The sequence below is a fragment of the Dioscorea cayenensis genome, chromosome 8, assembly GCF_009730915.1.
Source record: "Dioscorea cayenensis subsp. rotundata cultivar TDr96_F1 chromosome 8, TDr96_F1_v2_PseudoChromosome.rev07_lg8_w22 25.fasta, whole genome shotgun sequence".
In the NCBI taxonomy this organism is placed as follows: domain Eukaryota; kingdom Viridiplantae; phylum Streptophyta; class Magnoliopsida; order Dioscoreales; family Dioscoreaceae; genus Dioscorea; species Dioscorea cayenensis.
Window position 1 is genome coordinate 18313355 of NC_052478.1, and position 24230 is coordinate 18337584.

Here is a 24230-nt window from a genome sequence, read left to right on the forward strand (position 1 = left end):
AGAGAGTGTTTCGGGTCGCTACTGTAGAAGATTCTGTTCATAGCCGGCCGAAAAAAATGAACTTTAGAGAATCCACATGGGCGTATGGACATTATCCACGCCCGTGTGGAATTTCTACAAGCCCGTGTGGAGAATAAACAAGGGCGTGTGGATGCCCGATTCCAGCCCTATTTAAGGCCGATTTCAGCCCCGATTTCAGAATTCTTTTCTCCATCTTTTCCCTAACTTTCAAGAGGGCGGCGTCTAGGGCTTGGTGAGGTATTGGCAAGGGATTTGGAGAGATTCTATGGCTTCAACATCATGCTCTATTTGGAAGAAGGTTACTGGGAGAGCTTTCGTCGGTATCGATCCGGCAAGGTGTATCCTAGACCTTACAAAGGGACCTTTGGAAGAGTCGAAGCTTCACCACAAGACCATCATCATGACTATCGAAGGGGTTTTCTATGGATTACTTGCTTTTACATTCGATTTCATTGTTGATTGTAACTAGCTTCATGGAGAGCTAAACCCCCTAGTGGGTACTTTGATTTGTGAACCCTAGAATGTATTTTTTTCATTAAACCTTTTATTATGATTTTAGCACCTATGGCTTAATTATGACTAAGGACCTTCCACCTGGACCAAAGGGTTAGGTCTACATCTAGGAAGAGGATATCTCACTCGGAATCCCTAGAACTCATTGCGATTCTGTATGAGTGCGAGGTGTTGAGATTGTTCGATTTCTCCTCCGGGATATGTATTGGGTCAGGCATAGTTGACATTAGATTTAGGACCATGTATTGAAGGATCTCCATGACTCATTAATGCATTAGTTAGGAAACATAATAGAGGGTTTTGCACTTGAACCGATCGTCCTAGGCGGAACTATATCTGAGTACCCCATTTATATCAATTACCTTACCTCTCCTTTACTTGTGCTTCTCTTTCTTGTCTCTTTTATTCTTATTTACATTACATCTTGTTAACAAAACCATTATTCTTCTTTCACTTGGATGAGAAACAATTTAAGTATTTTTATTCCCTACTCCCTGTGGATACGATACCCACTCACCTGGGATTTTATTACTCGACAAACCCGTGCACTTGCGGGACATACGCAAGGGGTGTTGTCAAGTTTTTGGCGCCGTTGCAGGGGAATAGGCATTTAGAGATAATTTGCACTTTGTTTCCTTAGCTATTCATTCATTCATTCTATTTCACATCTTCTTTTACTATCATCGTTATGATTTGTTTTCTTTCTTTTGGTGCAGCTCCAGATTATGACCCAAGGAAATCCTTCGACACTGATTGAAGGAGATCTGAAACTTGAACAAGCACTCAGAAGAAGGGGAAAAGAACCTGTGCAAGAACCATCTAATCAAGCTGAAATAGAAGTTGAAGGGTCAGATAATATGGTAGAACAGAATGAGCAACAGAGAACACTTTCTGATTATGCTAGACCCTCAATTTTGGGTACACGATCGAGTATTGTACGGCCCTCGATCACAACTCCGAGCTTTGAGATGAAACTGACATTCATCCAAATGATACAGTAGTCAGCGCAATTCAACAGTTTGGCTGTTGAGGACCCAAACAACCCTAAAGAGAACTTCTTGGAAGTTTGTGATATGCTAAAGATTAATGGTGTATCGGATGATGCTATTAGATTGAGGGCTTTCCCATTCTCTCTTAAGGGAAGAGCCAAGCAGTAGCTTCATTCTTTGCCCAAAGCCTCCATCATGACTTGGAATGAGACGGGCGAAGCTTTTCTTGCTAGGTACTTTCCTCCTAGGAAGTCGGCCAAGCTTTGTAATGAGATATCATCGTTTGTACAGATGGAGTTGGAATCATTGTTTGAGACATGGGAGCACTTCAAGGATCTTTTGCGGCGGTGCCCACAACACGGATTTCCCAAATGGATGATTATCCAAACCTTCTATAATGGGTTGAATCTGAGTACAAGGCAATTACTAGATGCCACTGTAGGAGGTACAATTGGGAGTAAAACCCCAGAAGAAGCCCGACAGTTAGTGGAAGACATGGCCATGAATAGTTATCAATGGAATACACGGGAAAGGAAAAAGGTGGCCGGACTCTATGAAATAGATGCGGTAACCTCTTTGGCGGCCCAAGTGGAATCATTGAGTAAGAAGTTAGACCTAACTTCTAATAGGGTGGCGGCCGTGACTACTTGCAATGGGTGCGGTGGAGGACATGCTCCATCTGATTGCCCGATCTCTATTGGTGATGCATCTTCGGTGGAGAAAGTCGCTTATACTTAGAACTTTGAGGAGTATACCTTGGGTTGACTTGAGTGAGTTTACACACAGTTACACGACTTCGGGTTTGTTGTCCTTTTTAATTCAAGTGTTTAGCTAGAGCATTGATTATTTTTTCGTATTTAGTGTTGAATTTCCCTTACTTATAGAATGTTCTCTTTGCATGTTATGGTGAACCTAAGGCTAAGCACTTCCAATATTTCCTTTGTATATACTTCAATGTTTTAATTTTTGCATGAGGACAAGCAAAAGTTTAAGTGTGGGGGAGTTTGATAAGTGCTTGGGTGATAAGAATGTGAAGTATTTTTTTCTTATGATAAGCATTACTTTTATCAGGTTTTAGCGCTAATATGTGTGCATTTATGTTACTTTCATGCGTATAGGGTTGTGGAGCTGAATGTAAAGAAAGAAACCAATGTAGGTCGTGAACACACTATTTGGAGAAAATCTTGAGAATGTTCAAACACGAAGTCATAAGTCGGGTTCAAGATGCAAGAATGTGTGCCAACCTCCTTGTATTCATAAGTCGGGCACAAAGACAGTCACATTCGAGTATCCCAGCTTGTGCATTAATAGCAAGATCTTTACCAATGAAGCCGTTTATTGAAGAAGCAAGGTGATCTATGACGTAAACGTGTGCCCGTCAACGTTACCTCAATGAAAACATGGATTTGGGAGTGTTTTGGGTCGCTACTGTAGCAAGTTTTGTTCACAGCCGGCCGAAAAAAGTGAACTTCAGAGAATCCACACGGGCGTGTGGACATTATCCACGCCCGTATGGAATTTCCACATGCCCGTGTAGAGAATCCACAGGGGCGTGTGGATGCCCGATTCCAACCTTATTTAAGGCCAATTGAAGCACCGATTTCAGAATTCTTGACAAGGTCCCCTTGTGTATATCCCGCAAGTGCACGGGTTTGTCGAAGTAATAATCCCGAGTGAGCGGGTATTGAATCCATATGGAGTAGGGAATAAAAACACTTAATTCGCTTCTTAGCTATGTGAAAGATCAGTAGTGATAATTGTGACAATGATTCAATTCTCGAAAGTAAAATCAGAAAGTAAGAGAGCACGAGTAAAGGAGAAGGTAAGGCAATCGATAAAGATGGGGTACTCGGATAATGCTCCGCCTAGGACGATCGCTTCAAGTGCAAGAACCCTCTATTATGCTTCCTAATCAATGCAATAATGAGTCATGGAAATCCTTCATTACATAGTCCCAAATCTAAGGTCAACTATGCCTAACGCTATACATGTCCCGGAGGAGAGATTAGATAACCTCTCAACCTCGCACTCGCATAGAGTTGCAATGAGCTCTAGGGATTCCAAGTGATAAATCTCTTCCTAATTATAGACCTAACCCTTTGGTCCAAGTGGAAGGTCCCTAACCACGATTAAGCCCTAGATACTAAGATCACCTCAACGCTTCACTCCGTTGCACACGCAACTAAGCCCCAGCAGAAGTTCATCACTTAGACCATTCACTCTATTATGGCCGCAAAGAACTCTAGGAATGGAGGTAGAATCTATCACGTCGGAGGGGAAAGGGGACGCTCCTGTACCTCTCGGCTCACCCTCTCAACCCTCTCTAACCTAGCTTTGTCTAACGCTCATGGTGTGTCACTCACTTACAAGGTTACCAATGAGAACTCTCAACCCTAGTGTCACTCTAGGGGAAATGTTCATACAATCAAGCATTCAAGGTTGGAACTCACAATAAATATCAATTAATTGAAAGCATAATAAAGAGATTCAATAAAACAAATACATCCTAGGGTTCACAAATACCCAAGTATCCACTAGGGGTTTAGCTCTCCATGGAGCTAAGTACAATCAAAGAAATAGAATGTAAAAGCAATGAATCCATAGAAAACCCCCTCGATGGTCATGTCGATGGTCTTGTGGAGAGTCCTCTACTCGTCGCTGGAATCGGGAGACTACACGGGCCTGTGGTTTTTTCACACGCCCATGTGGAATTTCCACACGGGCGTGGATAATTTCCACACGCCTGTGTGGATTCTCTGAATTCCTGTTTTCTCGGCCGACTGTGAACAGTGCTATTACAGTACTTTGCTATAGTACACGGCCTGGATAGCTCCCCGAAACCATACTTTCATCGGGATAACGCAAACGGGCACACATTCACGTCGTGGATCACTTGCTTCTTCAATGATAGACAAGTTAGTGGAACTCTTGTTCTATGTGCATAAATCGGAATGCTCGAGTATGACTGCGCTTGTGCCCCATCCAAATGGATGTGCCAACTCGAATAAAAGGAGGTTGGCACACACTCTAGCATCTCATACCCGACCTATGTCTTCGCGTTTGAACCTTAGTAAGATTTCCTCCAAAATCGGTGCATTGTGATCCACATTGGCTTCTTTCTTTCATACTTGGCCTCACAACCCTACATGCACGAAAGTAACATAAAAACACACATATTAGTGTAAAAACCCAAGAAAAGTAATGCTCAACATAAGGAATGAACGCTTCGCATTCATGTCGCACAAGCACTTATCAATTCTTTTCTCCATCTTTTTGTCAACTTTTAAGAGGACGGCGGCTAGGATTTGGAGAGGTATTGGCAAGGGATTTGGAGAGGTTCTACGGCTTCAACATCGTGCTATATTTGGAAGAAGTTTAGTGGGAGAGCTTTCGTCGGTATCGATCTGGCGAGGTGTATCCTAGGCTGGACAAAGGGACCTTTTGAAGAGTTAAGGCTTCTCCACAAGACCATCGTTATGACTATCGAGGGGGTTTTCTATGGATTACTTGCTTTTATATTAGATTTCATTATTTATTGTAACTAGCTGCATGTAGAGCTAAACCTCCTAGTGGGTACTTGGATTTGTGAACCCTAGGATGTATTTGTTTCATTAAACCTTTTATTATGCTTTTATTAATTGATGCTTTAATTGAGTTCCAATCTTGAACATTTGATTGAATGAATACTCCCTTAGAGTGACACTAGGGTTGAGAGTTCTAATTGGTAACCATTGTGAGTGAGTGACACACCACGAGTGTTAGACAAAACTAGATTCAAGAGGGTTGAGAGGGTGAGTAGAGAGGTAGCGGAGCGTCCCCTTTCCCCTCCGGTGTGATTTATCCTACTTCCATTTCCTCAAGTGCTTTTCAGTCATAGAAGAGTGAATGGGCTAAGGGATGACCTTCCGCTGGGGCTAAGTTGCAAAGGCAACGGAGTGAAGCGTTGAAGTGATTTTAGTACGTAGGGCTTAATTGTTACAAGGGACCTTCCACATGGACCCAAAGGGTTAGGTCTACATCTAGGAAGAGGATTTATCGCTTGGAATCGCTAGAACTCATTGCGATTCTATACGAGTGTAAGGTGTTGAGATTGTTCGATTTATCCTCTGGGACATGTATAGAGTCAGGCATGGTTGACCTTAGATTTGGGACCATGTATTGAAGGATCTCCATGACTCATTAATGCATTAGTTAGGAAGCATAATAGAGGGTTTTGCACTTGAACTGATTGTCCTAGGCGGAACAATATCTGAGTACCCCATTTATATCGATTGCCTTACCTCCCCTTTACTTGTGCTTCTCTTTCTTGTCTATTTTATTCTTGTTTACATTACATATTTTTAACAAAACCATTATTCATCTTTCACTTGGTTGAGAAACAATCTAAGTATTTTTATTTTCTACTCCATGTGGATACGATACCCACTCACCTGGGATTTTATTACTCGACAAACACGTGCACTTGCTGGACATACACAAGGGGGCGTTGTCATGTAGTCAGAATACATGCTCTCGGCCCATATTTGCATACTAACCCTATCAATCTCATCATATCTAGGCCGAGAGAGAAGGGAACGATTATCTTCTTAGCCCCAAGGATCACGTCTAATAGACTCATCCCCAAGATGAGTCTAGTTATGTAAGAGCCAATGAACAATACTCCCACTCTCGCATACGTGCCCCTGTACATCAGGTAATCTGCAACAATGTGCTCCAAGTGAATCAGCTTGCTCTAGATCATGGAATATAAATAGAGTAACTCCTGGTAGCTCAAAATACCTGTGTTGTCACCTTGGCCACTAACAGATCTGCTGAGGATCGCATGTATGTAACTGTAACTTGGCCAGGAATGACATGTGGCCTTAGGCACTCCTGGCTCTTACTACCCCTATCCACATAGGGCTCTGTATGGTCGATACGGGGTCAGTACGCCAGGATAGTCGGTCAGTAATCGATCGTACTCCTCTATATCTATATACTTCTCGTCAAAGAAGCCCATACGGTGTGAAAACTATGTGACACTTATGCTGTAATGATGTTTGAAAGCCCTGAATTGTATAACGTCAACACTGAAGAATCTTGAGTATGATCGATCAAACTCGAAGGACGCTAGCACTTCCAGCGTCAATGTGCGGATAGCTGGCTCTCAAATCGATAATAATCCCCTCCAGCTTCCCATGGCCAATAGCTCATCAATCCACACGGTCGTGTGGAAATTCTACATGCCCGTGTGGATCCAAGGCGCATGAAAACCGCACAGCTACCATGCTAAAAGCTTAAAAATACATCACAACTTTGTTTCTAAACTCATTCTAAGCATGCCCAGACCATGTAAACATAGAAACGAAGCAACATTCACCATTTTAATCAATTAAATTCAAGTGTGGTAAAGAAGAAGAAAGAAAAACGGTTTACCAACAAGATAAAGATGAAAATGTCAAAAATGGCCAGAAAACTCAACCAAAACTCTCTAAAATGACTGTGCGAAGTTGGGAGAGTGATTGAGTGTGTTCTCTGAATGTTTAGGAGTGACAAAATGAAGAAACGTGAAGAGGTTTTAAAGAAAACCTGCGTCTCTTGGAGTTCTGTACATCCACACGGGCGTGTGGAAATTACCCACGCCTGTGTGACTCCACAGGTGCAGACACATGCCCCTGTGTGCTCTTAGGATAGCACACTTTATCTCTGAACGCATCCACATGGGCGTGTGGAAATTCCCCATGCCCGTCTACCTGACACGCAGGGGATACCCACACGCCCCTTTGGCTTCCCTGTCCAACAGAGAAATTCTTCTAAGTGTTTCACATGCCCGTATGGAAATTCCACACGGGCGTGGATCTTCACAGGGCCATTCACAGGGGCATTCACATGCCCCTGTGTCTTCTTTGGATGGAGGAGAACTCTCTGCTGAAATTCACACGGGTGTGTGGAAGTTACCCACGCCCGTGTATAGTTCACAGGGTCTATCAAAAGGGCAGACACACGCCCCTGTGTCTTCTCGGGATAGCTCTCTAAACGTTTGCAAAGAAACACACGCCCATGTGGAAATTCCACACGAGCCTGTGACCACCACAAGGTCATTTACAAGGGCAAACACACGCCCATATCTCTTCTCGGGATGAGCTCTGAATGCAAACACACTGCCGTGTGGAATTTCCACACGGCTATGTGTTTTCTCTGGATTACTTAGAAAAATTTGTAGGCTCTGTAGAAAATTCCTAAACATGTATACACACTCAGAGCATGTTTCGATAATGCAAAATGATCCAGAGAATCATAAAACACATGTTTAAACGACCAAGATACTCCGCCACATACAATTATGCACACGAAAACACCAAATAATCCAGGAGAAAATTAGAACAATTGCATGAAAACATCAAGACACCAACACTCAAGCCTTATTCATGCAAACACTAAACTAAGAACTAGAAACCAGTTAAGAACGTCGGTTGCCTCCCAAGAAGTGATTGTTTAACGTCACTGAGCTTGACGTATCTCTTCTTACCTCACGGGGGCTCATAGATAAAGGTTTCCCTCTTACCCATAACTTGAAAGCATGATGAACATAGTTTTTTGAAGGTCGAGGGAAAGTTATCAAGTTTTCAACTTTGTTACCGCACAATGGTTCGTCACCCTTACTCTATTCTTGTACATCCCCGTTAGCCTTGGGGCATTTCTTGTTATATCTCCTTATGTGCTTCATCTTCAGGAGCACCGGAGTAGATGGTACCTCCTCCTCTAGACCAAGCATCATCATGATAAGTGCTTGTGCAATAAGAATGTGAAGTGTTCTTTCCTTATGATGAGCATTACTTTCATTGGGTTTTAATGCTAATATGTGTGTATTTATGTTACTTTCATGCAGATAGGGTTGTGAGGCCGAAAAGAAGCCAATGTGGATCGTAAATGCACGATTTGGAGGAAATCTTGAGAAAGTTCAAATGCAAAGACATAAGTCAGGTTCAAAATGCGGGGATGTGTGCCAACCTCCTCGTATTCAAGTTAGCACAATGATTTGGAGGGGTACAAGGGTAGTCACATTCAGGCATTCTGGCTTGTGCATGTATAGCAAGATCTCCACAAATATGTCCGTTATTGAAGAAGCAAAGCGATCTACGACGTAAACATTTGCCTATTTACATTACCTCAATGAAAGTATGGATTCGGGAGTGTTTCGGGCGGTATTGTAGCAAAAACATTATAGAAAAATACTATAGCAGGTACCATTCATAGCCGACCGAAGAAGGATGAAAACAGAGAATCCATACAGGCGTGCGTTAATTCCACATGCCCGTGTGAAAAATCCAGAGGGGCGTGTGGATTCCCGATTCCAGCCCTTTAAAAGCCGATTTCAGGAGTCTTTTCTCCATCTTTTCCACAACTTAAGAGAGGGCTTCGGCTAGGGTTTTGAGAGGTATTGGCTAAGGATTTGGAGAGGTTCTACGGGTCCGACACCGTGCTCCATTTGGAAGAAGGTTAGTGGGAGAGCTTTCGTCGGCACCGATCCGGCCAAGTATATCCTAGGCCGGACAAAGGGACCCTTAGACGAGTAGAGGACTCTCCACAAGACTATCGCCATGACTATCGAGGGGGGTTTCTATAAATTCTTTGTTTTTACATTTGATTTCATTGATTGTAATTAGCTCCATGGAGAGCTAAACCCCCTAGTGGGTACTTGGGTATTTGTGAACCCTAGGATGTAATTAATTGATGTTTTATTTGAGTTCCAATCTTGAATGCTTGATTGTATGAATACTCCCTTAGAGTGACACTAGGGTTGAGAGTTCTTGTTGGTAACCCTTGTGAGCGAGTGACACACCACGAGAGTTAGACAAAGATAGATTGGAGAGGGTTGAGAGGGTGAGTCGAGAGTAGCAAAGCGTCCCTTTTCCCCTCCGGTGTGATTTATTCTACCTCTATTTCCTCAAGTTCTTTGCGGTCATAGTAGAGTGAATGGGCTAAAGGATGACCTTCCGCTGGGGCTTAGTTACGGGTGCAACGGAGTGAAGCGTTGAAGTGATTTTAGCACCTAGGGCTTAATTGTGGCTAGGGACCTTCCACCTAGACCAAACGGTTAGGTCTATATGTAGGAAGAGGATTTATCACTTGGAATCCCTAGAACTCATTGAAATTCTATATGAGTACGAGATTGAGAGGTTGTTCAATTTCACCTCCGGGACATGTATAGAGTTAGGCATGGTTGACCTTAGATTTGGGACCATGTATTTAAGGATCCCCATGACTCATTATTGCATCAGTTAGAAAGTATAATAGAGGGTTCTTGCACTTGAAATGATCACCATAGGCGGAACAATATCCTGGTACCTCATTTATTTCGATTTCCTTACCTTCTCCTTTACTTGTAATCTCTTTCTTATTCTTTTACTTTTGTTATTTTACATATTGTCACACATATCACTATTCATCTTTCACATAGTTAACAAACAACTTAAGTGTTTTTATTCCCTACTCCCTGTGAATACGATACCCCACTCATCTAGGATTTTTTTTAATTCAACAAACCCGTGCACTTGCGAGACATACGCAAGGGGCGGTATCACATCACTTCTTCATTCTCCACCTTTTTATCTAACAACCCCTCGTACAGGTCCGGATTCATCATTTCTTACACATATTTATCAATTAGTTCATCGGTAGTGTCAAGAAAATAAAGAGTATCATCAAAGTCGAGAGAATGTCGCATGGCTTCGGTAAGGCGGTATGTCAACTTGTCGTCGCCAATCCTCAGTGTCAACTCCCCACCGTCCATGTCGATAAGTGCCTTGGAAGTGCGCAAGAATGGCCTCCCAAGTATCAAAGGAACATCTAGATCCTCATCGACATCCAACACTATGAAGTCTACAGGAAATATGTACTTGTCAACCTTGACAAGCATGTCTTCAATGATGATCCTCGGATGTCTCACCGTTCAGTCTGCCAATTGTAACGCCATATGAGTGGGCCTAGACTCTCCCAAGCCTAGCTTCTGAAAGAAAGAATATGGCATGACATTGATACTAGCCCTTGAATCCGCCAATGCCATCTCTTAACCCATACTGCCAATGTTGCATGGAATAACAAAGCTTCTAGGGTCTTTCTTCTTGTTCGGCATATTTTTTGGAACACCACCGAATAAGAGGCATCTAAGATCACCGATGCACTCTCCTCCAACTTCCTCCTGTTGGTCAAAAGATCCTTCAAAAACTTTGCATACTGAGCCATTTGAAACAACGCCTCCACAAATGGAATGTTGATGTGTAATTTCTTGAATAGACCAAAGAACTTCTTGTATTGCTCATCATTTTGGCCGTTCTTCAATCTAGAAGGAAAAGGGATTCTTGCATTGTAAGGTGGGGATGCCACATCCTTCTCCTTGTTAGCTCTCTCCTCAACCTCCACAACCTCAGGTGTTTCAACATTGGTCTTCTCACTTCTTCTCAAAGTGATCGCCTTCACATGTTCCCTTGGATTCATTTCGGTGTTACTAGGCAAGCTTCCTTGTGGTCTCTCCGATAACAACTTCGCAATTTTCCCCACTTGATTTTCTAGATTGTGCAATAACGCGGTGTGGTTGCGATGTGTAGATTCGATCGATTGGAACCTTGTATCTGATGATTGCACAAATCTGGTCAAAGCTTTCTATAAATCAGTCATCCGGGTCTCCAAGCTTGAAACTTGGTTCTCCATGTTCAGGGCTTGTTGTTATTGGAAACCCAGTGGTGCCATGGCCTTTTTTTGCCCTTGATTATTCCAAGAATAATTCGGATGGCTCCTCTAACCAGGATTGTAGGTATTGCTACATGGATTTTCTTGGCCCCTCATCGCATTACCTACAAAATCGACTTATTTCACCGAGGATGTTCCACCAATAAAAATAGGCCAATCGGACGGAGCATGTCCTCCTCCACATCAGTTATAATTCATCACGGCTGCCAATCTAGGAGAAGTTAGAGTATCTAACTTCTTGCTCAATGACTCTACTTGGGCCACTAACGATGTAACTGCATCAATCACATGTAGACTGGCAACTTTCTTCTTCTCTCTTGCATTCCATTGGTAGCTATTCAAACCCATTTCTTCAATTAATTGTGCTAGGGTTCAACCCGCTATAAAAGGTCTGAATAATCATCCACTCAGGAAACCCATGTTGAGGTTATTTCCGCATGAGCGCCTTGAACCTCTCCCATGTCTCAAATAGAGACTCCAATTCCGTTTGCATGAAGGAGGATATTTCATTCCTAAACTTTCTAGATTTTCAGGGACGGAAATATCGGGCAAGAAAAGCTTCTACTATCTCCTCCCATGTAGTAATCGATGCTCTAGGTAATGAATATAGCCATTGCTTCACTCTTCCCTTCAAGGAAAATGGGAAGGCTCTAAACTTGATAGCATTATCCGTAATACCATTGATCTTGAGCATGTCGCACACTTCCAAAAAAATTCTCTATGTGACTGTTTGGACCCTCATCGGCCAAACCATTAAACCATGCGGACTGCTGTATCATGTGGATGAGTGCCGCCTTTAGCTCAAAATTCTGAGCCATAATCGGTGGCTGCACAATACTAGATTATGTGCCCAAAACTGAGGGTCTGGCGTAATCGGAGAATGTTCTCTGCTCATTCTGTTCTGCCATGTTTTCTAACCCTTCACCTTCTACTTCAGTTGGATTTAGTGGTTCTTGTACAGATTCTATACCCCTTCTTCTGAGTGTTCGTTCAAGTTCAGGATCTCCTTCAACCAATGTCGAAGGGTTTCCTCGGGTCATAATCTAGAGCTTCTATAAAAGACCGAAAAACAAATCAGAACGATGATAGAATAAGAAAAGGTGAAATAGAATAAACGATGAATATCTAAATAGCAAAGTGCAAAGTGTCTCCAAAACGCCTATTCCCTGGCAACGGTGCCAAAAACTTGACAACGCCCTTGCGTGTGACCCGCAAGTACACTGGTTTGTTGAAGTAATAAATCCCAGGTGAGTGGGTTATCATATCCAAAGGGAATAGTGAATAGAAACACAATGATTGCTACTTAACTAAGTGAAGATAAGAAAATAATAGTATGGATAACATCAATGTAAATAAGACTAAAGATAATAAGAAAGAGAGGCACAATAAAATGAGAGGAAAGATAATCGACAAAAAGTGGGACACTCAGACATTGCTCCCCTAGGGTTATTTATTCAAGTGCAAGACCAACTATTATGCCTCCTAACTGATACTTAATGAGTTGTGAAAATCCTAAAATACATAGTCTCAAACCTAAGGTAAACCGTGACTAACTCTATACTATGCCCCAGTGGAGAAATTGCTCAGTCTCAACACCTCACACTGTGTACAGTTACAAGAAGCTCTAGGGATTCCAAGTGATAAACTCTATTCCTATATGTTGATCTAACCCTTTGGTCTAGGCGAAAGACCCCTAGTCAAATAAAGCCACTTAAACGCTTTACTCTATTGCTCACCAACTAAGCCCCGATAGAGTTCCTCTTTTAGCACTTTACTCTATTGTAACCAAAAGAACTCTAGGAACATGGAGGTAGGATAAATCATACCGGAGGAGAAAGGAGACACTCCGCTACCTCTCGACTCACCCTCTCGACTCACACTCCGTTACCCCTCCAAACCATTGTGCTAGCTTGAATACACGGAGGTTGGCATACATTTTCGTATCTTGAACCCGACTTATGTCTTCGCGCTTGACGCTTCTCAAGATTTCCTCGGAATAGTGCGTTCACGATCTACATTGGCTTCTTTTCTTAATTCTTAGCTTTACAAACTTATATGCGCAAAAGAACACAAATACACATGTATTAACGCTTAAACCTGCTAAAAGTAATGCTCATCATAAGGAAAGAACACTTCGCATTCTTATCACACAAACACTTATCAATATTCGTGTCGATCGTCTTGTGGAGTAGCCTCGTCCTGTCCAAAGGTCCTCTTGTCAAGCCTAGGGCACACCTCGCTGGATTGGTGCCGACGAAAGCTCCCCCAATAACTATCTTCTAAGAGAAACACGGTGTTGAAGCCGTAGAACCACTTCAAAACCCTTGCCAAAGATCCTCTAAACTCTAGCCGTAGGCCTCCCAAAAGTTGGAGAAAAGATGGAGAGAAGAATGAGAGATCGATCCCCAAATCGGTAGAAGTCGCGGCTTTATAAAAGGCTGGAATCAGGTATCCACACGGGTATGTAGAATTTCTACACGTCTGTGTAGATTTCTGGGAATCTGATTTTCTGCGAGTTGTGAACAGTAACTGCATGTGAACAGTAACTACATGTGAACACGAAGTATTCTTTTCTTACTATAAGCATTACTTTTATCAAGTTTTAGCGCTAATGCATGTGTATTTGTGAACTTTTGTGCATGAAGGGTTGTGAAGCTAAATATGAAAGTAAGAAGCCAAAGTGGATTGCGATTGTACTTTAATGATGAAGTCTTGGAGTGAACAAATGTAAAGACACAAGTTGTGATTGAAGATACGTAAATGTGTGCCAACCTCCATGCGCTTAAGCAACTACAATGGTTTGGAGGGGCACATATGCGATCCCGACTTGTGCAATAATAGCAAGATCTTCATTAACTAGTCCCTTTCTATGATTAACGGATTAGAAACGGATATTTTCTAATATTTAAATAAAATATCAGACATGAATCCCTTCCGAGATAACTGTGTCTAATACAAGGGTGATGGTCACACAACCAAGTACAAACTAGAAGTTGAACGATAAAGTTTTCATGCTGACCACCACATCAATGAACACAAAGTTTGAACCACAAACTACAAGATTCTATAAAAGAAATACAACATCCAATAATAAATCAACAAAGATAATCATCCAAAATACAAACAAGCAACCCAAGAGTTCATCATGTCCAAAGCACAAATAAATTAGTTCCTCATGAAAGAGGAACACTCATACAATTTCAAAGAATAAATAAACAAGAAAAGAAGCAAGAACTACTCCCTTTAGCTTTTAATCCCTTTGGATAATGAAGATCTTGAAGGTTCGAAGAGATCTCCCTTCACATGATACTTTGATGCCTTGGATCTCCTCCCAATCTCCTCGTCCAATATTTACCTCCCTCTTGGTGAAGTGACAATGCCCCTTGCGTATGTCCCGCAAGTGCACGGGTTTGTCGAGTAATAAAATCCAAGGTGAGTGGATATCGTATCCACAGGGAGTAGGGAATAAAAATACTTAAATTGTTTCTTAACCAAGTGAAAGACAAATAATGGTTTTGTTAACAAGATGTACTGTAAATAAGAATAAAAGAGACAAGTAAGAGAAGCATAAGTAAAGGGGAGGTAAAGCAATCAATACAAATGGGGTACTCGGATATTGTTCCATCTAGGATGATCGGATCAAGTGCAAAACCCTCTATTATGCTTCCTAACTAATGCATTAATGAGTCATGGAGATCCTTCAATACATGGTCCCAAATCTAAGATCAACCATGCCTGACTCTATACATGTCCCGAAGGAGAAATTAAACAATCTCAACACCTCGCACTCGTACAGAATCACAATGAGTTCTAGGGATTCCAAGTGATAAATCCTCTTCCTAGATGGAGAACTGACCTTTTGGTCCAGGTGGAAGGTCCCTAGTCACAATTAATCCCTAGGTGCTAAAATCACTTTAATGCTTCACTCTGTTGCCTTTGCATCTAAGCCCTAGGGGAAGGTCATCCCTTAGCTCATTCACTCTACTATGATTGCAAAGAACTCGAGGAAACAGAGGTAGGATAAATCACACCAGAGGGAAAAAGGGACACTCCGCTACCTCTCGACTCACCCTCTCAACCCTCTCCAATCTAGCTTTGTCTAACTTTCGTGGTGTGTCACTCACTCACAAGGGTTACCAATAAGAACTCTCAACCCTAGTGTCACTCTAAGAGAGTATTCATTCAATCAAACATTCAAGATTGGAACTCAATTAAAGCATCAATTAATGAAAGCATAATAAAAGGTTTAATGAAACAAATATATCCTATGGTTCACAAATCCACGTACCCACTAGGGGGTTTAGCTCTCCATGGAGCTAGTTATAATAAAAAATGAAATCAAATGTAAAAGCAAGTAATCCATAGAAAACCGCCTTGGTAGTAGTGACGATGGTCTTGTCGATAAGCCTCTACTCGTCGAAGGGTCCCTTTGTCCGGCCTAGGATACACCTCACCGGATTGGTGCCGACGAAAGCTCTCCCACTAACCTTCTTCCAAATGGAGCGCGATGTGGAAGCCGTAGAACCTCTCCAATTCCCTTGCCAATACCTATCAAAACCCTAGCTGCCGCCCTCTCTCAAGTTGGGGAAAAGATGAAAAAAGAATCCTAAAATCGGGGCTGAAATCGGCCTTAAATAAGGCTGGAATCAGGCATCCACACGCCCCTATGGATTCTCCACACCAGCCTGTGAAAATTCCACACGGGCGTGGATAATGTCCACACGCGCCGTGTGGATTCTCTGAACTTCACTTTTTTGGCCGGCTATAAACAGAACCTACTGGAGTAATCACGCGAAACACTCTCGAATCCATGTTTTCATCGAGGTAACGTAAACGGGCACACGTTTACGTCGTAGATCGCCTTGCTTCTTCAATAAACGGCTTCATTGGTGGAGATCTTGCTATCAATGCACAAGCCGAGATACTCGAATGTGATTGCCTTTGTGCCCCTCCAAATCATTGTGCTAACTTGAATACAAAGAGGTTGGCACACATTCTTGCATCTTGAACCCGACTTATAACTTCGTGTTTGAACCTTCTCAAGATTTCCTCCAAATAGTGCGTTCACGACCTACATTGGCTTCTTTCTTTAACATTCATCTTCACAACCCTATACACATGAAAGTAACATAAATGCACACATATTAGTGCTAAAACCTGATAAAAGTTATGCTCATCATAAGGAAAGAATACTTCGCATTCTTATCACACAAGAACTTATCAAACTCTCCCACACTTAGGCTTTGTTTGGTTGGGGGAGGGAGGAGGGGTGAGGGGTGTTGGGGGTGTGGGTGTTGTTTGGTTGGGGGAGTGAACAGGGGGTGAGAGGGGTGAGGAGGGGTGAGGAGGGTGCACCCTCCTCACCCCTCATAATCCACTCCACTAAATTGGGGTCTTTTGGGGGAGTGGATGTTTATTGTTTTTTTTTTTTTAAAATAATGCAAAATACCATTAATGCCCTTCACCTATATGTAGAATTCCTATTGTATCCTATATATTAAAACCCTATCATTATCCTATATATTAAAACCCTATATATTTATTTGAAAAAAAATTATGAGATGTTATGACTCATAATTTTTTTTCAAATAAATATTTTTCCCTAATTATTGTGTGTGTTTTATAATGTTTATCATATATTATATATTGTGTTATTATTATTATTATTCTACAATTGATTATTATATATATATTATTACCTATTTTATTGTACAAGGGCAAAATAGTCAAATACATATTACACTCTTTTTCTCTCCTCCCCACTCCTCTTTTCAACTAAACAAAAAATAAAAAATAAAATACTCCTCCACACCCCTCCATGAACCAAACACAATATTTTTTCAAACCCTCCATACTCCTCCCCCTCACTCCCCTCACCCCCTCCTTCCCCTCCCCTCTGAACCAAACAGGGGGTTAAGCTTTTGCTTGTCCTCAAGCAAAAATTTAAACATTGAAGTATATACGAAGGAAATATTGGAAGTGCTTGGCCTTAGATTCACCAAAACATGCAAAGAGAGAATTCTATAAGTAAGGGAAATTCAACACTAAATATGAAAAATCAATGCTCTAGCTAAAAACTTGAATAAAAAAGGACAACAAATCCGAAGTGGTGTAAGTGTGTGTAAACTCACTTAAGTCAACCCAAGGTATACTCCTAAAAGTTCTAAGTATAAGGGACTTATTTATTTATAAAAAAAAAGTAACAAAAATTAAAAAGAAGGTAGTAGCTTCACTCATCCTCTAAGGTAGCCCTATCCAAAGCGGCCGCTAAGGTGGCTTTCACACTTTCGAGGTGGTAGCTCTTTCTACCAGAGTGGTAGCTTTCACTCATCCTATGAGATAGCTCTTACTCTCATTAGGGCATAACTACTATCCGACTTATGAGAGTAGCTTCATACTTCATAGGTGTTATCTCTTTCTACCCAACAAGCACAACTAAAAAAATAAAACTATTTTGTTTTTTCTTTTCCTTTTTTCATTTATTTTTTGAAGAAGTTAACAAAAGAAATAACTATAACTAGTCCCTTTATCATCAAACTTGAGTTTCCAAAAGAGTTTAAAGAGTGAGTAGTGTAACAAGTGTCAACCGAGCAAAAATTCCTAGAAATTCAAGCAAGAACTAGAGCATGAGAACATTCAATGTTAAAAATTCTCCTAAACTCAAAAATACAATCATTGCAACTAAGGTGAACCGCCATTGGATATGTGAGCATGTATACCAATCAAAACTAATATAAAGGAGATGTGCATTATGAAAATCCCCCCACATTTAACTTGTACATTGTCCCCAATGTACACATGCAAGCTCACTCATAATATATCAAACAATAAGTCCCCTGACTCTTACTGTTGCATTTGATGGAGCTAAATCCTTGGGAGCTGTAATGTGTCAAAACACGCAATATTCTCTGTGTATTGTGCGGCCTGTGTAGCCCGGACCACAGCAATCTCTATCAGAAGCTTAACCACTTGCACTCTCGAGCCTCTTAAAATGATAGTGAGCTAGAGAGGGAGTAAAAATGAGTACTGAACGCCAGAGTGTCTCTTTTGCTACAAGGGGTGCTCCGGTCCCTATCGGTGCAAACTGAGGCTTGGGAACCTGTCGTGAACCCTCCGCTGCATCCCTTCCGCCCTCAGTGATCTCTGGCGTAGGCGTAGCTAGAATGTATGCACCAGGCCCACATCTAGGCACCAACCCCATCATCCTAATCGTATCAAATCCAAGAGGAGAAGGCACGACTGTCCTCTCGGCACCTCAGATGGAGTCCAGAAAACCCATCCCCAAGATGAGTCTAGTGAATAATACACCCACTCTCGCAAACTGGCCCTAGTGCCTCAAGACGTCTGCCACTACGTGCCCTAGGTGAATCGGCACATTGCAGACCATGGAGTATAAATAGGGTAGGTCCTGCCAGCTCAAATCAGTTGTGTTGCCAACTTAACCAGACACAGACCTACTGAGGACTGAGTGTAAATATTTGTAGCTCAATCGAGATATGCTGGTGGCCTTGGGCACTCCTGGTTCGTACTGCCCATGTCCACACAAAACTTGGTACGCTTGCTGCGGAGTCAATGTACCTGGGAAATCCGTCGGCAAGCGTCCATACTCCTCTATACCTGTATAGGTTTCGTCATATAAACCCATACGAATGGAGAATTCAGTGACACTCATGCAAAATGGATGTCCGAATACTCAAAACTGTATAGCATCCACGGTGTCAAATCTCCCATATGGCCGATCAAACTCGAAAGACGCCAACACCTCTAGCGTCAATGTACGGAAAGCTAGTTCTCGGATAGTCAATAATCTTCTCCAGCTTCCCACTACTAGCATTTCATTAATCTCATCGGCTAGCTCATCACCACGCCTAATCTCTCTCAGCACACTCAAATCTACAAAGTGACACTGACCAAAACTGAGTGCTGATAATCTCTCAAATCGAGCCTGATGCTCGGGATTCGAGAATTCCATGTGTACTGGCTCAGGTGGGGTCTCTCTGGGATGCTTAACTTCATGCTTCTTCGAACAAGGTGCAATATCTGCAAGAATTGACAAGAAAATGATCAACGAAGCTCTAGAAACAGTACTGCAGAATTCCACACGGGCTTGTGGAAATTCCCCACGCTGGTGTAGATCTGCGTGGCGTGAAAATCTCACGATTGCATGTGAATACTCCCAAAACACACCTTAAAACCACGTCTAAACTCTTTCCAAACATGCATAAACCATTATAGAGTGAAAATTGCCATAACTCAACACTTTCAATCCGATAAAAACAAGAATTTGTGAATAATAGAGAGAGCAAAAGGTTTACTGATGAAATGGGTATGAAAACTTTGAATTCGGTATGGAAATTGATTGGAAATCCCTCTAAAACAGCGGTACAAGGTCGAGAAAATGATCAAGAGTGGTTTTCGAGTATCTGGAATGGTAATGGATGAAAATTTCAACGAGATTTTTAAAGGAAAATCACGTCTCTTGGAATTCTGCACATCCACACGGGCGTGTGAAAATTACCCACGCCAGTGCGCCTCCACATTAGAGCCTCACAGGGGCAGATGCACGCCACTGTGGACACTCTACACAACTGAGAAAATTCTCTAAGTGTTTCGCACGGCCGTGTGGACATTCCGTATGGGCGTGGATCATTACTGGGCAGTTCACAGGGGCAGACGCACGCCCCTGTGTATTCTCTGGATGGAGGAGAGCTCTTCTGCAGAGATCCACACAGGTATGGAAATTACCCACACCTGTGCATTTGTCACTGGATCGCCACAGGGGCGAGTCCACGCCCCTGTGTCCGCTTGGAAAAATTGCTAACTCTCTGCAGGAAAACACACGCCCGTGCGAAAAATACCCACGAGCATGCGGGTGTCATAAAGTCATTCACAGGGGTACGTCCACGCCCCTATGCCTTCTCTAGACAAGCTCACAGTACAAATCCATGAGCATATGGAAATTCCACACGCCCGTGCATTTTCACTGGATGCCTTAAAACCTCTGCAAGCTCTGTAGAAAATTCCTGAACATGTAAACACACTGAGAGCCTGCTCCATTATGCAAAATATACCAGTGAAAACATGAGAAACTAGCTCACACGACCAAAAACTTCGCCAAATCAACATAAAAGCACATGATGACATCAAAATTCCATAATAAAACAAACAACAATGCATCAAACATATAAATACCAATACTCAACACTTTATTCATGCAAACACTAAACTAGCAACTATGAAAACAGTAAACACTTGGGTTGCCTCCCAAGAAGTGCTTGTTTAACGTCACTAAGCTTGACATACCTTGTCTTACCTCACGGGGGTTCATAGATGAAAGTTGCCCTTTTACCCATAGCTTGAAAGCATGATAAGCAAAGTCTCTTGAAAGTAGAGGGGGAGTTATTGGGCTTGGTACCACTAAACAAGTGTTCATCTAACTTGTTCGGTTCACGCACATCCCCAACACCCTTGGGGCATTTCCACTGGCGTCTCTTTGCCATCTTCATCTTTTGGACCACCTTCTTTATGATCCCCGGGTTAGATGGTACTTGTTCCTCAAGACCAAGCATCAATACTTCTTTATTGTCCACACCTTGGCCGAACAAACCCTCTTACGGGTCCGGACTAAACATTTCCTGCATGTATTCATCAATAATCTCATCAGTAGTGTCAAGAAAGTAAAGAGTATCATCAAAGTCAAAAGAATGTCGCATGGCTTCAGTGAGGCGGTATGTGAGCTTATCATCTCCAACCCTTAGTGTCAACTCCCCGTCGTGCATTCAATCAATGCCTTGGAAGTGCGCAAGAATGGCCTTCCAAGTATCAAAGGAACATCTGCATCCTCATCGACGTCCAACACCACAAAATCTATAGGAAATATATATTTGTTAACTTTGACAAGCACATCTTCAATGATGCTCCTCGGATGTCTCACTGTTCCGTCCGCCAATTGCAATGTCATCCGAGTGGGATTAGGCTCTCCCAAGCCTAGCTTCTGAAAGAAGGAATATAGCATGACGTTGATACTAGCCCCTGAGTTCGGCAATGCCATTTCTTCACCCAAGTTGCCAATGTTGCACGGAATGATGAAGCTTCCTAGGTCTTTTTTCTTGTTCGGCATATTCTTTTGCAAGACCGCCGAGCAAGATGCATCCGACGGTTGAAACCTTGTATCCGACGGTTGCACAAATCTAGTCAAGGCCTTCTCTAAATCGGTCATTCGGGTCTCCAAGCCTGAAACTCGATTCTCCATGTTCGGGGCTTATTGTTGTTGGAAACCCAGTGGTGCCATGGTCTTTTGTGGTCCTTGGTTGCTCCACGAAATATTAGGATGATTCTTTCAACCTGTATTGTAGGTGTTGTTGTATGGATTACCTTGGTTCCTTATTGCATTACCCAAAAAGTCGACTTTCTCCACTGAAGATGCATCACCAATAGAGATTGGGCAATCGAATAGAGCATGTCCTCCACTGCACCCGGTGCAAGTAGTCACGGCCGCCACCCTATTAGAAGTTAGAAGATCTAACTTCTTACTCAATGATTCCACTTGAGCCGCCAAAGAGGTTATCGCATCTATTTCATGGAACCCGGCCACCTTTTTCCCTTCCCGAGCATTCCATTGATAACTATTCATGGCCATGTGCTCCACTAACTGTCGGGCTTCTTCTAGGATTTTACTCCCCATTGTACCTCCTGCGGCGGATCTAGCAATTGCCTTGCACTCGGATTCAACCCATTATAGAAAGTTTGGATAATCATCCATTCGAGAAATCCGTGTTATGGGCACCTCCGCAAAAGATCCTTGAAGTGCTCCCATGTCTCAAACAATGATTCCAACTCCATCTATATAAACGACGATATCTCATTGCGAAGCTTGGCTGACTTCCCCGGAGGAAAGTACCTATCAAGAAAAGCTTTGACCATCTCATTCCAAGTAGTGATGGAGGCATTTGGCAAGGAATGAAGCCACTGCTTGGCTCTTCCCTTGAGAGAGAATGGGAAAGCCCTCAATATAATAGCATCATCTGATACACCATTAATCTTCAGCATATCACAAATGATAAGTGTCTAAATGTAGGTGTTTTTGTATATATATCGTATTCACTTTGCATGTATTTTGTGAGGTTTGATACCCGTTTTGCGCTTAATCTTCTATTATTTTCTTTGTAGGGCATAAGGAAGCCATGGAGAACAAGAAGATATCATTTAGGCAAAAAGATAAGAAAATAGGAATTTCATACCACCCCCATACTACCCAGTATGGGGGCCGTATGCACTGTAGAAGTAGAATGATTTGGAGTTGTCTGCCCAGGTTTCCAAACTACCCAGTATACAGGGCCGTAGGAGGCCGTATGCACCCCGTATGAAATGTGAATCTAGGGTTTTTGAGTGCTATATGACCCTCATACGACCCCTATACAACCCGTATGTCATGGGGGTATAAATACTGACTTTTAGGGCAGAGCAAGGGACTTTTCTGGGCATTTTTGAGAGACCACTTGAGAGGCTTTGGGGGACCTTGGGAAGGAGAAGTAGGGCAAGGAAGCTAGGAGATCATTCAAGGCCAAGGTCCAAGACTCTCAAGGAAAGAAGGCAACATCATTCAAGGGGAGATCTAACCATGATTTGAAGGAAGGAGACCCGCGGCTAGAGGAAGTGTCATTCGGCATTCCTTTGATGGGGAAAGCATCATTCGGCATATTTTCTACCTCCTCCTCCACTATTTCATCTAGGGAGTGTCATTTATGCTTATCTTTTGTGTTTCACTTGATTGTATTGCTTGTTGTGAGATGATGACACACTAGACCCCCAAGGCCACCGGGTGTTGGTGAACCTTGGGGGGTTTTATCATGTATTTTGGATGATTACTTGTTAATTCTATGCTTGGGTAATTTTGAGATTTAATCCATTGTTTTCATGCTAAGTACTACACTAAGGAGAAATCCGTAGCTCTTTTATGAGTGATGCATGTAGATGTGACTTGCTCGCATGTATTAGATCTTGAATGGATTAGAAGGGGATACTTGTATCATCACGCCGAGAAATTCGGTGTTGGTAGCCCTCCATATTAGGTTAAGCTGAAGAAGAGTAGGTTTACTCCTATTTGATATTTCCTTCTACTTAATGCAATCGTAGGAATGTGGATTTGGAAGAAATTCCTATCCATGTTTATATGGGATTAGGGTTCAATCGTCGAGAAATTGGGGTTGTTCTAATCTAGAAATCTCTTGGTCCACTTTACCCTTGCATCTTTTAATCATCATCCATGTTTCATGATAACCCCTCAAGGGGATCCACATCCATAGGCCTTTGCATTACATTGAATTTCTTGCTTGCTCATTGCATGTCCTCTCTAACTTGTTGATAATTTTGTTTTAGTTTTAATTGCACCTAGTAAAGTAAATTCCATCACTTGAGATCCTAGGCTAGATAATAGCTCGAGAAGGAGTAATAGGAGATACTTATCCCCGTGGAATACGATCCTCATGTCTTCGCACGAGTATTACTTGGCGATCCCGTACACTTGCTGGGAAACAATCAACAAACTTCCAAAAGTTCTCTATATGGTTGTTTAGGTCCTCATCGACCAAACCGTTGAACTGCGCTGACTACTGAATCATTTGGATGAATGCCAGTTTCAGCTGAAAGTTCGGAGCTGTAATCGGGGGTCGCACAATATTCGATTGTGTACCAAAAATTGAGGGTCTAGTATAATCAGAAAATGCCCTCTGTTACTCATTCTGTTCTGCCATATTATCTGACCCTTCAACTTCTATTTTAGCTTGATTAGACGGTTCTTGCACAGGTTCTTTTCCTCTTCTTCTGAGTGTACGCTCAAGTTCCGGATCTCCTTCAATCAATGTCGAAGGATTTCCTCGGGTCATAACCTGGAGGAGAAATTGAACAATCTCTCAACCTTGCACTCGTACAAAATCACAATGAGTTCTTGGGATTCCAAGTGATAAATCCTCTTCCTAG

The 24230-nt window shown here is 42.3% G+C and overlaps 3 non-coding genes across 3 annotated transcripts; 2 read left to right on the top strand and 1 right to left on the bottom strand.

Annotated features, from left to right (window-relative positions):
* Positions 1–1781: 1781 nt before the first annotated feature.
* On the bottom strand, positions 1782–1888 carry LOC120268003. The gene has a single exon (XR_005538674.1). It is a non-coding gene; the product is annotated as a small nucleolar RNA R71 (small nucleolar RNA).
* Positions 1889–11665: 9777 nt separating this feature from the next.
* LOC120268088 lies at positions 11666–11772 on the top strand. The gene has a single exon (XR_005538757.1). It is a non-coding gene; the product is annotated as a small nucleolar RNA R71 (small nucleolar RNA).
* A 10248-nt stretch (positions 11773–22020) lies between these two features.
* Positions 22021–22127, top strand: LOC120268138. Its single transcript, XR_005538808.1, has one exon. It is a non-coding gene; the product is annotated as a small nucleolar RNA R71 (small nucleolar RNA).
* The last annotated feature ends 2103 nt before the right edge of the window (positions 22128–24230 follow it).